Source organism: Olea europaea, chromosome 8 (genome assembly GCF_002742605.1).
Source record: "Olea europaea var. sylvestris chromosome 8, O_europaea_v1, whole genome shotgun sequence".
Lineage (NCBI taxonomy): Eukaryota > Viridiplantae > Streptophyta > Magnoliopsida > Lamiales > Oleaceae > Olea > Olea europaea.
Genome location: NC_036244.1, coordinates 19569197 through 19584935, shown reverse-complemented (window position 1 = coordinate 19584935; position 15739 = coordinate 19569197). Strand labels below are relative to the sequence as shown.

The following is a 15739-nucleotide window of genomic DNA, read 5'->3' as shown; positions in this document are numbered from 1 at the left end:
CATTATTAGCTACAGCATACCAATGCTTCCGCTATTTTCTATTTTGATTTGTGTTCTCTTTGCCGTTTTCGAGCCGTTTTCCATTTTCGATTTTTCAAAATGGTAAAAACGCATTCTCTTCCCATTTTCAAATTTTTTTTTCGAATTTTCGAAAACTAAAAAAAAAAATTGTGAAGAAAACACAGTTGTTTTGGACGTTTTCAGTAAAAAAAAACTCGAAAAAATTGAAAACACGGGAAATTGCCTCAAAATGACAAAAAGAACGCATTTTCAAGAATTTCAAAACAGGCACTTAAAACACAAAATGAATTCAAAACTCAAAACTATAAAACTGAAACACGAATAGAATAGCCCTTACATTTTCTTGTTCGAAAGAAAATTTGTCTATGCGTGGGATAGATCATATCACTCGTTCTCCTCCAATTCTGTGTTGGGTTTTAGAGAGATGGCAACATTGAGTATTTCGCCAGTGTTAACTTCGCCCCGTGATGATCCTATGAAGCTACACAAAGCTTTTAAGGGTACTTTTCTTAATATTTTGTTTTCTTCCATTTCCAGTCGTTATTTTTTATTTATTTATTTTTTAATGAATCGCAAAACGAAATTGTTCTCTCTTTCATGATGAGGTAAAAAAAAATTGGTATTGTTTTTTTAATTTCACAATTTAGATGTTTTTTTCTTATTTTGAATTGACCACCTCGTGTTTATGTGAGTTTCTACACTTTTCTGAGAATGGAAAAAGTGTTATACTTTAATTGGATAATCGATCTTAGAATTTGATACCACTATAAGTTTTCTACAAAATAAAAGCACAAATTTTCTCCGCTTCTCTGCAAAGAGACATAATTTCTTAACAAAAGAATAAGGGGGTGTTTGAGCGACATTATTTTGGTAACAATGCATTCTTGAATAGTGTATTGATGAGAAATGTGTGGTTAAAAACAAGGAAAATTTTTTTATCTGCGTGTAATATTATTTTACTGAAGAATGTGTGGTTGAAATGATGTCAAATCATTATTTAAGAATGTATTTTTTTGGAATAATGTGGCTGAAACAAGCCCTAAATTTAAACTAACCATTGTAGGAACAATTTTTACATAACACTTGATTAATGATATTTTGGATTTCGTTTCTCTATTTATATGTGAATTTCCTCAATAAGCTTCCATCACTCAGATTTCTTTCAGTTTTCTGAAGTGCCTATGATTTAAATTGTATATCCTGACCTGCATTTGATTGCTACGAGCCTCTAAACTCTTGTTTTTAAGGTTTTTGATGTGATATTGCAACAGTGGTTCATATCCTTGCCTATCGAGATGCAACACAGCGTTCATTCATTGAACAAGAGCATAGAGCTATGTATTCTGAAGAACTTAGGAAATGCCTAGCTTCAGAACTCGCGGTGATGTCAAGGTACTAAAGATATATAGCAATGATATTGTCGCTTTGTATGATAATCTTCAATCTTTTCTTCGCAGGATTGACACATCTGATCGTAAACGGAATATATGAAAATCTTTTAGACATATTTCAGTTTAAGAAATCTAATTTTTACTTGTGTATAGAATAGTCAGGTGTATAATTGTTACCCCCAAATGATTTCAGAGGCGGTCTTGCTTTGGATGCCTGATCCAGCATCAAGGGATGCTACAATTGTTAGGAATGCTTTGAGTGGGGACAAAATTGATCTTAAAGCTACTATTGAAGTAATTTGTTCATTTACTCCATCCTAGATACAACTTAAACAAATTTACTATGCATGGTTTCATGCTTATGTTGAGCATGATATTGAAAATCAAGCATCTGGCAAGCACAAAAAGGCGCTCTCTCTCTCTCTCTCTCTCTCTCTCTCACACACACACACACAAGCACGAACCAGTTTTGGTGTTTTACAAACATTTCGATCCCTTAAAGTTCGGTTCGGGAAAATTTCATACTTTTCATAAGTAATCTAAAACTGCATATTTTAGTTGATGCTAGATTCTTCGAATGAGATTTGCTTTATATGTGAATTTCCTCAATAAATTTCCATCACTCAGATTTCTTTCAGTTATCTGAATTGTTATTATACAGGAATTGTCTGGGATTTAAATTGTTTATCCTGGCCTAAATTTGATTGCTGCAGCCTCTAAACTCTTATTTTTAAGATTTTGGATGTGATACTGCAATGGTGGTTCATATCCTTGCCCATCGAGATGCAACACAACATGCGTTCATTGAACATGAATATAAAGCTATGTATTCTGAAGAACTTAGGGAACGCCTAGCTTTAGAACTTGGAGATGATGTCAAGGTACTAAAGATATATAGCAATGATATCGTCCCTCTGTATGATAATCTTCAATCTTCTCTTGGCGAGATTGACACATCTGATCGTAAATGGAATATGTGAAAATCTTTTGGACATAAGAAATCTATTTTTTACTTGTGTGTAGAATAGTCTGGCGTATAATTATTATCCCCAAATGATTACAGAAGGCAATCTTACTTTGGATGCCTGATCCAGCAACAAGGGATGCTGCAATTTTTAGGAATGCTTTGAGTGGGGATAAAATTGATCTTAAAGCTGCTACTGAAGTAATTCGTTTACGAACTCCATCCCAGATACAACAGCTTAAACAAATTTACTATGCATGGTTTCATGCTTACCTTGAGCATGATATTGAAAATCAAGCATCTGGTGATCACAAAAAGGTTTTCTCTCTCTCTCTCTCTCTCTCTCTCTCTCTCTCTCTCTCACACAAAGCACAAACCAGTTTTGATATTTACTAACATTTCGATCCCTTAAAAGTCATGTTCTGGAAAAATTCCCTGTTTTTCATAAGTAATCTAAAACTGCATGTTTTGGTTGATGCTAGATTCTTCTAATGAGATATGCTTTACCATAACACAAGTTTGTGACCTTTTATGTGGCTCATGTGACATGTTGATTACTTCGTTAAGACTTAAATTTGTTAGATTGAAAGGAGCTTCACGGTGCCAGTAGGTAATGTTGTTAAGGAACTTTATTTCCATTTGGCTGGAGATTGTTACATATAAATTTCACTTAAAGATCAATGTCCTCCCTTTAGAAAGATCTTAAACTGCTAAAATTAGATAAACAGGACCAGATAGTTCAACTAAATTCAAAACTGGAATTTTTCGGACGGTACAACTAAAGTAGATCTGTGCCACAAAAATGAGCATATTTTGTGCATTCTGTGATGGTTATATTGTGCCATATAATATGTATAGCAGAAACGATCTCCTCGTGGGTCAATTTGTAGAGTACTTCACAAATCACAGTATAGTATCCCTCCACCTATTCTTTTTATAGAAATCGGTTAGGACTTGTGCCGAGCCTAGGAAAATAAGGAAGTTTGAGTCGAACACACGGCAAATAGTAAAGAAATAGACAACTAAAAAGACACAAGATTTTCTTAGGGTAGGAAAACCACAAGATTTTCTTAGGGTAGGAAAACCACAATCGTAGAAGAACACAAAATGCGATATATTTATCAAACTCAACAAAATCAACCCCTAAAATTGGCTTGTGAAAGACATAACTTTTGTAGAACTGATAGTTATCTGAATCCTATAATAGCATGAACTATGAGAAATTATCAAAATTCGAGAAAAATTTTTATGAGAGTTTGAAGGCCGATGGGTTGCAAAAAGAATAAGATCAAACTCACACTGGTGAACGGTCCTCCTGTGCATATGGTCCTGAAATGCAAAAATAACTTTTAGAAGACAATTTGTGCTTTTTTGGATTTGTTTAAAGGTTGCTAAAATAATAATGTGATGGAAATGAATGATGAATAAGTGGGTCCTCAAAATGTGTGGTTAAAATTAAAGTTTGACTTTAACATTTAAATTATAATGAAACTATGTTTCAGGAATAATACTATTCAAATTCGATGAAAGAAAAAGTAACGTAGAATCTTATATAGACTAAAAGATGGATTCCAATTTGAGAGGGAATGTAGTTCACGTTCAAAAAAATTGACCTTAATGCTAGAACCAATCATAAATGAGAAAGCATAACTTGAAAACATAATTCGACTCAATTAATACGTAATAATCCTGTTATAAATTTATTTTAGCACCACCTGTATATTCTAATTGTATCATTCTTCATGCATTCTATTTCATCTCTATTTTGTAGTTGTTGCTTGCTTGCATTAGTACAATACCCTATAAAGGTCCAGAAGTTGATTGGGTAATGGCAGAGTTCGATGCTAAATTTCTTTATAGAGCTGGGAAAAAGAAGCTAGGGACCGACGAGAAGATTTTCTTACGCATTTTCTCCGAAAGAAGCAGCCACAGTTAGCTGCTATTTCTTCTGCTTATCATAGAAAGTATGGCAGATCACTGAAAAAAGGTATACTACTTTTGTCATTTTGCTTAAGCTTTTCTACGTCCGTTCATAAATAATTCATCTTGTTGCAGGCAGTAAAAAGTGAAACCTCGAGACGCTTTAAGTTTGCCCTTTTGACTATTTTAAGGTGTGCTGAAAACCCTGAGAAGTACTTTGATAAGGTAAATATTACATCTATCAACAACATTGTCTCAAAAAGAACATATTTTATTTCCCATAATTTCAATCTTGTGTACTTGTAATTCTCTTTTAGCGTTTGATTTTTTGTTCTTTCTTTGTTTTTTCATTTTGAATGCATTTAGAGCAAAGACTAGACACCTTTAAAATGCTAACTATCGTCACACTTTACATGACCACGATTCTCTATAACTCAACTCAGGTACTACAAAAGGCAATGAAGGGCATGGGAACTGATTATACAACACTTACTAGAGTAATGGTGACCCGAGCAGAGATTGATATACATTAAATAAAATTTGAGTACGAAAAGAAACACGAAAAATATTTGATTGATGCAGTTCATTTAGAAACATCAAGCCATTACAGGATATTTCCTCTCTCTCTCTATTGGGTGCAGTTCACCCTAAATGAAGCGTGGAAAAGGTTAGAACATGAATAACCTCTACTTGTTATGTTTTCAGTTTGCTTTAAGGTCTCTCCATAGCTTTGTCGTCTATCTGGTTGTGTAAATATTTCAATTCAGCAAAATTTCTAAATGTAATTGATTTTGTTTTTGTGTTAATCTGTTTAGCATGGGGCTGTAATTTGGAATGTTATGGTAGTGTGACAAGCTAGTGATTGAATGACAATAATGTACCAGAATTGTTTGTTATTTCCCATTTGTTTTTCTATTTGGAAAACTTTCAAATGATGGTTTATTTATTTCTACTTAAATGCCTCTTTTTAGGTTGATAGTTTTTTTCCAAGTGTGTGCTAGTTTCTTATTAAAGGCAAAATCAATTCAACTAAGCCCCCGTTTCGCTCCCATTATTTCAAATTATAATTTTCTTTCTCTTATTTTCAATCACACAAGCTTCTATAAAATAATATTACACGTGAATCTAGAACTTTTCTTTCCTTTTCACACACATTCTTTAAAAAACAATAGTCTAAAAATTATAAATTGAAATAATGGGGGTCAAACGAGGGCTAACTTGTGACAGCGATCAAGGTGGTCGAGACTTTAGGAGGAAAATTAGTGTTTTAAAAATTAGGCTGGCATTGAAAAGAAAAGATCAAGAACCTCAATAGCTAATGGGTTGAAACGAAACTAAACTTGGGTCGAAGTGTGGTTAAAAAATAAAAAGCTAAAGTGGAAATTACATAATTTCATACTTTAAAAATTCACAATTCTAAAAAAAGATGAGTAGTTTAATCTTTCAAAAATCAGAAATTTTATTTTAATTAATATTTTTTAAAATAAATATTTTTACTAAATATATATACTCCATTATACACAAACCCTAATTAATTTCCAAAATTCTCTCTCTCTTTCTCTCTCTACATTTCTCTCTCGTCTCACACACTCTCTACATTTCTCTCTCGTCTCGCCTCTCAACCACCGACTATCAACAGGGGGAAATAAAAAGTGAATCTTCGGCGCCAGAGTGAAGCCAATTGAAGCAATGTCGCCCTCGCCGCTCTCTACTCCGACAACTCTCCCTCTCCTCTTCTCTCCTATTTCTGCAGCAGATCCACAGTGAGTTGTGTGGTGGCGGTGTGGTGGTGGTGGCTATGGTTTGGGTTGTTTGAGGTGTTGCAATGGTGTATGATCTGGCTGTAGTGGTGTGTGAGTGTAGCCGGAAGCTTACAGAGCGCGATGGTGCGGCTGTAGATCGTGGGGTTGACGGTGCATATCATGGCGATGATGGCACAGATCGTGGCTAGAGCGGTGTAGATCGTGGTGTTGATTTATTTTTTTATTTGTTGGATACGGTGCAGGCGGTGGCGGCAACGACGGCGTCGGTCGGGTGGATCAATAGTGTCTATGACCAATAAGTTGCTTGACTCAGTTGTGGTGGTGAATGCGGTGGTTGTGGAAATGGGTGACGTTGGCGGTGCTGGCTGTGGCGTTTACGGTGGCGATTTAAGGAAATGGGTGGATGCGATTTGGGGTGGGTTTTGCTGGATGCGGTGGCAGCGATGATGGTGGTGCTGAAAATTGTAATTGTGCCTGTGATTCTCAATTGTGACTCGTAATTGGATATGTGACCTGAAAATTTTGCCTGTGACTCACAATTGATTAAGTTGTGATCGAAAAATTAATCGTGACCAATTAATTCAATAATTTGCATTGAGTAAATGAATTGTGATAATTAAAATTTTTGAATATGCGACCGATGAATAATCTGTGACCTGTAAAATTTTTGGATTCATGATCGAAAAATATTCTGTGACCTATAAAATTTTCGATCTGTGACAGAGAAATAAGTTACGACCAATAATTTGAGAAGTTGTGACTAAAAATTAATCTGTAACTAATTAATTAGATAACTGTGACCTAAATATATTAAATTAATTAAACACATATTCACAAATCAAAAACTCTAAATCACAATAATTAATCTGTAAATCTTATATATATACACACACACATATATACATACATGTGTGTATATATACATACATATATATGTGTACATACATACATATGTGTGTGTGTGTGTGTATCTCTCAAATCATTGATCAATCTGTGAAAAATTGACAAATTTTCCAATTTTCATAAACCATAATTTTGTTCAATGTTAAATTATATTTTGTTATTTTAATTGTGTATCCAGATTCAACCAATGTTAATCCACACACCAGAGTAAAACAAGATATTGGCAAATATGAACATAAGATTCCCAAAGACTCAATAGAACAATTTCCAAATAGTAGGTCACAAATTCCTTCAACAGGTTTTCAAACCCATTTGCAGCCTCCCCACTCCAATAAAGACTTCTAAAGAAAAGAAAAATACCTCTAAGAGACACCATACCACTTAAAAAAGCTTTGTTCTTCGAGAAATCTACATGAAGCCTATTGGGGATAGGGGCTTCGCTTTGTCGATTGGGGATACATAGCAGGAGGTAAAAATTGGTTTTATCTGTGATAAATTTAGTTGTGAGTAAAAAGTTTGATTAGTCACCTAACTTCCCCCTATGTCACATTGTGGTCACTAAACTTCCTCTTGCGGCTGAACGATCACCAACCATCCATCACCCAACGTTCCAACCATTTGAAAATGTCTCATGTGGCTGGACGGTAGGCACGTGGCAATCAGACTACGTCAAACTCGGCCAACATGGACACAATTTCGAGCTACAAAACACCATCCTTCATTAAAAGAATCAAAATCTCCCATTGTTCCTAAATTTTGAACCCCTACCCTAAATCTATTCCAATCAAAACTCTCCCCCAATTCGATTTGCAGAGGTGTCACTGTCTTCCAAGTAACCCAGGAACTGTCCATGCACGGACCCACACCCCGACAGGCCTGAAGGCTTGAATCTGGCTGAATCTGAGTTTGTTAATGCAATGTCGACCTAGTTTGAAATTAGAATGATCTTTTTTATTAATGTTGTGTACTGAGAAAGTGGATATCTTCTCTTAGTTCAGCTTCAATTCTGAGGTGGAAGAAAGCTATTTGGGTTAATTGCGTACATTAGAGATTAATTAATTTTTTCATGGATTTTTACAGGTCATTTGGCCAGTTTAGAGTCTGATTTTTTGTTGGATGAAACGATTTTGTGTTTTTCTTTAGTTTATTATGTCAATTATATTTTTGTAGAAATGAACTATGAGGTATTGACAGTTATGAACTTTTGAACTAAGGACTTATACATGTTTTGTTGATTAACTATTATTTATGAACTCCTTTTCAATAGCCTTCTAACTTGTATTTTAATAAATTTTGTGGCTACTTGGAAGTGATAATAAAAGTGGAATGTTTTATTTGGAATGCTGGACTAAGGAAAATGGCAAATGCTGTTATTAACGAAGTAGTTTGCCTTGTTCTTTGACTTTCTTTTAGAGCAGATACTGATGTTTATTTTTTGTGGCTTTTAGCCATGTTTGGTTGTCTTGCATTTCATCATGTGAATTAATAATTGTATTTAGCCTATATTAATCATCACTGTTCGGTTCTTTTTCCATGATTCCACAGGGTAAAATGGAGGGCACAAGAAGGAAGGGACAATTGAGCCTAGGCATGCGTAAAAAACATCGAATGCAATTCATGCCTACACCTATGGTTGCAAAAGGATCGCCTACAAGGATATTAGAATCTGGACTAGCAGCTACCCTTGTTGATGAGTTGCATCACATTGATGAGGTTGCACCACCTTGGTAGCCACTTCCCTACGGTCTTCATGCCATGGAAAATAGCCTGCGTAATTTTGTCGTGGAGTGACATCTCATTTGACTACCTTTTTGTCAATGAAGTCTATATTTTTTTAATGTATTTTAGATGTCCTCTAATGGATTTTGTAGGGATAAAGTAGATTGTTGTTGGCTATATGGTTAATTGGCATTGTGAATTGGGTGTAGGACTTGTGATCATGTGATGTGAATGAAGTAGACTGGTTTTGGAATGCATAATTTTCTGTTTCTCTTCATGCAGTTGGACCATATGCTTCAAATTTTAATTATATAGGCATCATATTGTTGAATTTTGAAAAGATAAAATTTTAGTTATAGATGTTAATAGAACCATTTCAAAGAGTTACATCTTATACAAGAGTCGCCACACTTTAACATTGGGCAGCTGTTGCCTAGCCCTGGTGACCATGGCTCATGCTATTCCATCCTCCATCAATTCAAGCTTCCCTAGAATAATTCCACGTATCATGTTAAATCTTTTTAAAATCATATAATGTCAAACATCAAAATTATTAGAAAATTATCGGCAACTTAAACTGTTAAAAATGTATTAGACTCTACCATGTTAAGCTTCTAACATAATAAAAAAAAAATAACCTTGCCTGGTCATTCAAATCATTTAGACAAGCTTGTATAGGAGAAAGTGACTTGAGTAAAAAATAAAAATAAATTAACTGACTCAATGGGAAATGGAATTGCGTATCGAGCTATTTAATTAGAAATAACTGTGAGAAATTAAGAAAGGTGTACAATGTAATTAGCAAACTAATAACATCCACAAAAGATGAGAAGTTTGAACCAGTAAACTTAAAATAGTAAATTAGTATGCTAGTATCTCGTATCGATAGAAAATATGGTGGTTGATATATTTTTCTATTAGATGAGGGACTTCATGGAATCTAATGTTGTGTTATTGTGCCGTTGGTCCTTAGGCATTCACATTATTGAAATGAAAACTATTTACATCTTGTTCATTACAACAAAAACATAATTGACACAAAAAACTAAAGAAAAACACAGAATCATTTCATCACAACTAAAAATCAGACGCTAACCTGGTGAAATAACCTGTAAAAATCCATGAAAAAATTAATTAACCTCTAGTGTACACAATTAACCCAAATAGCTTTCTTCCACCTTAGAATTAAAGCTGAACTAAGAAAAGATATTCACTTTCTCATTACACGGCATTAATTACAGAAAAATTCAATAATAGTAAATGAAAGATAATACCAATACATGGAACTTCATGTTATTTTCAATATCTAATTTCAAACCAGGCTGACATTGCGTTAACAAACTTAGATTCAGCAAGATTCAACCAGTATATGGAACTTCATGAAACTACCTCTTTCATGATGTCGAAGAACCTTCAGGCCTACTAGGGTGTAGGTTCGTGCGTGGACGATTTTTGGGTCGCTTAGAAGACGGCGACACTCTGTAAATCAAATTGGGGAAGAGTTTTGACGGGAATAGATTTAGGGTAGGGGTTCAGAATTTAGAGACAATGGGGGATTTTTATTCTTACAGTGAAGGATCATGTTTTGTAGCTCGAAATTGTGTCCATGTTGGCTGAGTTTGACGCTGTCCAATTGCCACGTCGATTCCCGTCAAGCCACGTAGGACGGTTTCAAATGGCTGGGACGCCAGGTGATGGATGGTGTGGCGAGTTTGGAAGCTCGGTGACCGTTCAGTCGCAAGAGGACGTTCATCGAACACAATGTGACACAGGGGGAAGTTAGGTGACTAATCAAACTTTTTACTCTTTAGTCGTTAAGGAGGCAATCATTACAATACAAAGTTTCAAGCCTTTGGATATATGGGCCGGTTTTTAAAAAAAGGCTAAAATAAGAAGGCCATAATTTATTAAAAAAAAAATGAAAGCCTAAAACCCTTTTTCTATTTCAAGCTTCCGGTGGCTTCAACATTCAACATTGGCGACTGGGTTGCAATTGCATGCGTTCACATTAAATTTTAAAAAAAGAAAAATTCAAACCTTGGTGGGTCACGTCAAGACCCACTGTGGGTGCTCCCTACATACACATGATGCAATGAAAAATGATTAGTTCAAATTTTCTTCAACCAAATTCCCTCTATCTTTTCAACATCGGATGTATATAAACCATTATATACAAGTAGCATTAGTCTAAAGCCCCCATTCACATATTTTTTTGCATAAAACACATTATTCTAAAATGCCCTTTTGAATGGTTGTACTAGATGTAAACGGTTGTCGTTTTGCTCAAGAAATGCCCCATTTTTTTTTTTTGAAAAACACACTATTTTCAGTTGGGACGTCTCCGGAATTGATTGATAGGACATGCCCATTTATTATATGTCAGAGAAGTCAGCCTAGATTTGTAGGGTGGCTGGCCTCTTGTCAAGAGTCTATCAATGTAATTAATATGAGGTAGAATTGACATGACATTAAGGGTCTCAGATCAAGCCACGTGGCTTGGATCTAACTATGACCATGTCGACCTGATCACTATAAATAGAAAATTCTTGTATTATTGAAGGATGATGGATCTTTGAATAAAAAGAGACAACATAATATATCTCTCAATTATCTCTATTTTCTTAATCCTCAAACATTCATATTTACAATAGAGATACTATAAAACAGGTCCACGTGTACATTGTCTTCTAACGCCACTTGTTAGCCATTTTCGAAGGTCAACAAATTGACATCGTCTGTGGAAAATCCTAGAATAGCTAAACCACGAGCACCTTGTGGGGTAAAGCCTTTGAACAAAAGGTGACACTTTTGGAAAAGAGTAATACTAGGCACAATCGAGGTGTTGAAAGAGTCGACTCAAAAGGAACTCTACTAAATCCTTGAGTAAAGGAAAACAACCCCTAAAATAGAGCTAAAGAAAGGTTATCTGTCGAGAAGGGGTAGCCACGAGTTCGACAAAGGAAGAAATCGCACCTAGACAGATTAAAGAACGCTTTGGAGAGGAAGTGCCCTAATAATCTAGGAGCCGCTGCCAACTATCTTCGCAGATCGCCACCGAAGAAATGGCTCGAGGAACTAGCTTAGGCTAGCAACAAGGCTGGCCAGGGAGTTGGCCACTGTCACCGCAAACTTGAGAACCATCTCTCGACAAAACCTGCAATGCAAGAACGGCTAGAGCGCATGTAAGGTCAATTAGCCAACTCCTCACAAAACGAGGAGGTTGTTCTACTATAAAAAAGGCGGATGTGAACATGGTTGTCGACTATGCCATCGACCAAATGATTGGGAAGACTGCCTTCTATCGGAATACAGCAGGGCTAATGCGCCAATGAGATTGGCCAGTATCTTTGATAGGCTTGATCTTACAAGAAACAAACAAAAACAACCTCGCATTTTGCCCGCTCAGATCAGACTCCCTCCTATCTCCTTGAGTCGGTCACATCTGTTCAACCCTTTATTCGCCCATAAATATATGCATCCCCCGCCTAGAAATAGACGTGAAAAACGAGCTGCACTAGCTCGGATGCGGGCCAACCAAGATTGACCACATGAGGAGAAAATGTATAAGCTAAGGGAGATGTCCCCTTAAAAACTGGTCACTCCAAGTGAAGTCCTCTTGTAGAAAGAGATGCTAAAACATATAATTATCGGGTCGGGCTCCATGACGTTGGTAAACACAAGCCAACCTTTGCAACAGATCAATGAACCAAGGGCACAAGCCCCATAGAAAAATGATTTGTTGACTTTTCGATCCCATCCAAAAGATGTAGTCGAGAGACGATAGTCTTAAAAACTACCCTTATGAGAAAGACGAAAGGCCTCGCCAAAAAAGATGAGAGCCAATTTTGGCTATCTCAGACTGGCTCCTCTTATGGAAAGAGGCACTAAGGCATATAATTGTCGAGGCCAGCCCTATAACGTCAGTTAATAAGAACTGACCTCTCAACAGCAGCGGTGAAAAGTGCGATCTACTGATGTCTCCAGTCAGAGCAGTTTAGGCATAAGCCTCATAGAATTATATTACCGACGAAAGCTTTGGCTCAAAAAGTAATTGCTGACTCTCCTGTTGATGGGCTAAAGACTTCAACCCTATCCAAGGAGGAGGGTCACAATAGGTCAAAAAAGGCATAGCCCCACCCTACATATAGCCTCAAACCAAACCATGTACTCGTAAAACAGGCTCGTTCAAAGTAGAGGTGAAGATGAAACCATCTCGGTAGAACTGCTAAGTGAAGAAAATGATAAGGGAAAACCCCACAAGGAACCACCCCCAAAATATGCAGATCTTCTTTAACTAACTGGAAAAAAGGATTAAGCATGAGCTGTCCGCTCAACTTCGCGAAATTGAAAGATATACGGTCACAAGTGTCAAGATGTCAGTCGAAGGGACAAGATCCACCATATTGCCTTAGAAAAATATGCACATAACAAGCCAAAGGACTTTAAAAATAGGGACCTCAGCTTCCTTCATGATATAAGCAAAATAGACACCTTCAACACTTCACCTCCTTAATAAAAAACTTAATGTAATTCAGACAACTTCCACGATAGATGCTTGTGAAATTTTTTAAAGTTATTTTGCTTTTAAATCTCCATTATGTGAATATCTATGTCTGAATTTGGGAGATTATTATTAATGAAAGCTAATGTATGACATTATGGGTAGTATACTAGACAACCCATGGCATCATTCTTACCGGCACTGTATACATGTCATTTTACACACACTATTGCCAGGCATATAACCTGGTATGATAGGAATTCTCCATATTACATTTTGAGAAAATGTGAGATGCCATCTATGGGTAATTGAAAGGGCAAAATAGGCCCCTTACCCGTCTGATACATGAATAATGGGCAGGTCTAGTCCACGCTACGTAGAAGACGCTGTCAAAGTCCTCAGCAAAATGCATGGCATTTTCTGGGGCAATTCCTTTGAAGGAATAAAAGCAATTAGCCCAAGAGGCATCCGCTTATAGAGGCACTTCAGAATGTGAGCTCAAAAGAAAATATCGACGAAGGTCAGCCCAAAAGGGGTACCTCGACGAAAGGAGCTAGAACTCAAAGAGGTCCACCTCAGAAGTAAAAATCAGCCCGAGGAGTAGAACAACAATGTAAGTTGGATACTATAAGGACCACCTCCATGAAAAGGCACAAGTTGCTCATAAAAAGATAGAAAAATGGGAGACTACAGCAAAGGAACGACCCTTCCAAAGCACCCTCAACTACAACATATTAATGATTTAGAGTTCAAATCAAACAAAGATTTGCATAAAAAGGTAGAAATTTTATTCATTACTGCAAACACATTACAATCGGGGTAGTCAGCCATTTACAAAGCACTATAAAGCACTTGCCAAAATAATAATAATAATAATTGTATGATAATGACAAAGCACAATCACTACATCAGATGCATAATCCGCTGGACCCTTTTGAGGGACGTCTGCCATATACATCAACCTTTACAATTACGAGGTCTACCGGACCATGTTGAAACTCAAGCTACAGCTAAAATACACTCTACCTAGTAAACTCTGGCAGAGGAAGCGGCCTAGCTGCTCATGGGGAGGTACGTTGGTACCGAACCTTGAGGATCCACATACTGCCGCTCAAGGCACTTCGGATGGAATTCGCATCATATTGCATCATAATTCACTTAAAGCAATGGGCGACCCTCCGTACTTCAGCACTGTTCCTAAAGCGTTCAAAGAAGATTGAGGGGGTTGCAATTTTATTTTCATGAGTCCAAGAATCTAATGCATTACACCCAAGGATCACCCTATTTACACGCTCCATAGCATTGTCCGAAACCAAGTAGACTTTACCAACTCTCCTCAAAATCCACCAAGTATAATTTTGATCATATTATAGAGACACAAGAGAACATGATTTATACAAGAAGATGAATGTTCAAACAAAATGAGCCTTTTATAGGCAAACACATGCATTTTCAACCGTCAGATCTCAAAGATCTAGATCGTCCAAATCCGGGTCACAATAGACGATTCGATGAGTCTGAAGTTTTAGCATCATGGTCCATATCAAAACACGTGGAACGCATTGAAGATAGGGGGCACCGCCCTCCTTGTGAAGGCCAAATGGCAGCATAAAAATCTGTGGTAATAAATGACGGAAGACCTTACCCAAATCATCTCACACAGCATACCACTTCGATTGAAATTCTAACCACTTCGGCAACGGTACAAACCACCTCAAATTTTATATCTAACAACTTCAACATTTATAAACTTCGTCTCTCCATGTACATACTTTAAGGAAAGGCCACTTATTTGTACAAGGCACATGAGCCTCGACCTCAATTCCCGTGGCTATTGACGTACACATTTGGCAGGACTAAAATTCTCATACGAATACTTAAACGATTAGACTTGGGGGACTAACATTACCGCATGGATTTCTTTTCTTCAAAAAAGTCATAAACTCTATGTACCACATGAATGATTATACATAAACTTTGGTGACTATTGTTACTAGTCATATTGTATGGCCACGTGGCAATCATCCAAGTTATCTAAGAACTACAACATCTGAAGTAGTCGCGATTAAATGCTGAGTTCGTTACATTGAGATCAGCCGAGGTGGTCCTGCCCCTGTTTATCTCTTATTGCCAAACTCCCTGGAGTATCCGAGGCCTTTGGCAGGTTCAGCTGGGACGTCTCCTGAATTGATTGAAGCAACATGCCCATTTATTATGTGTCAGAAAAATCAACCTAGATTTGTAGGGTGGTTGACCTCTTGTCAAGAGTCTATGAATGTAATTAATATGAGGTAGAGTTGACATGACATAAAGAGTCTCAAATCAAGCCACGTGGCTCAGATCTAACTGTGACCATGTCGACCCGATCACTATAAATAGATAATTCTTGTATCATTTGAGGAGGATGGATCTCTGAATGAAAGAGAGAACATAATATATCTCTCCCTTACCTTTATCTTCTTTTCCTTCAAACATTCATATTTACAGTAGAAATACTACAAAATAGGTCCACGTGTACATTGTCTTCTAATGACAGCTGTTGTCCATTTTCGAAGGT

At 36.6% G+C, this 15739-nt stretch overlaps 1 pseudogene; it reads left to right on the top strand.

Moving 5' to 3' along the window:
• Window positions 1–445: 445 nt before the first annotated feature.
• LOC111398408 lies at window positions 446–5124 on the top strand (annotated as a pseudogene).
• Window positions 5125–15739: the final 10615 nt, after the last annotated feature.